The 1,056-nt window shown below is 28.2% G+C and overlaps 1 non-coding gene across 1 annotated transcript; it reads right to left on the bottom strand.

The window, feature by feature from the left end:
* Nucleotides 1-732: 732 nt before the first annotated feature.
* Nucleotides 733-804, bottom strand: TRNAT-UGU. The gene has a single exon. It is a non-coding gene; the product is annotated as a tRNA-Thr (tRNA).
* Nucleotides 805-1,056: the final 252 nt, after the last annotated feature.

Genomic DNA, 1,056 nt, shown 5'->3' with positions numbered 1-1,056 from the left:
ATAGTTATGAAATTGTGGATATATAGTTATGAAATTATGGTTATATAGTTATGAATTTATGGATATTTAGTTCATTCATTGTGGATATTTAGTTCAATCATATATTGTGGATATTTAGTTCATTCATTGTGGATTTTTACTTCATTTATTCATTCATTGTGGATTTTTACTTCATTCATTCACTGTGGATATATAGTTATGAAATTCTGGATATATAGTTATGAAATTGTGGTTATATAGTTATGAATTTATGGATATTTAGTTCATTCATTGTGGATATTTAGTTCAATCATATATTGTGGATATTTAGTTCATTCATTGTGGATTTTTACTTCATTCATTCATTCATTGTGGATTTTTACTTCATTCATTCATTCATTGTGGATTTTTAATTCATTCATTCACTGTGAATATATAGTTATGAAATTCTGGATATATAGTTATGAAATTGTGGTTATATAGTTATGAATTTCTGGATATATAAAAATGCTATTGCCGGGAATCGAACCTGATTTCTCCTTTAAGTGGGACGCGCGTTTTTTTAACCAAAACGGCGCCGTTTTGCAACCGTATGCACCTTGCAAGGTGCATTCGGTTGCACAGCATAATTTGCGACCAAAATCATACAGCAATTAAAAAAAAATGGTATTTTGTCTTAATTATAACATTATTTTACTTGTATGAACCAATCTCTTCATTAATTTAAAATTATATTCAGATTAAAAGAAGGTATGCCCCCATGCAGGATCGAACTACAGACCTTCAGTTTACAAGACTGACGCTCTACCACTGAGCTATAGGGGCTTGTTGAGCAAATTTTTACCTGTATTTTAGAGAGAGAAAATTATTTCTATTTAAGAGAATGAATAAATTCAAATTTAACTTGCTTTAAAATGAAATTACTAGTTTAAATATACTTTATACTTAATATCTTTGTCTTGAAACAATAAAAAAATTAAAAAGACAAAGCATGTTACGTTGTTCTTAAGTGTGATATATATATATATATATATATATATATATATATACTAGTCGAGGGCACGCGCTTTGCGCGAA

The sequence above is a fragment of the Ipomoea nil genome, unplaced genomic scaffold (assembly GCF_001879475.1).
Source record: "Ipomoea nil cultivar Tokyo-kokei standard unplaced genomic scaffold, Asagao_1.1 scaffold1993, whole genome shotgun sequence".
NCBI classification, from domain to species: Eukaryota; Viridiplantae; Streptophyta; class Magnoliopsida; order Solanales; family Convolvulaceae; genus Ipomoea; species Ipomoea nil.
This window is presented reverse-complemented; position numbering and strand designations above follow the sequence as displayed.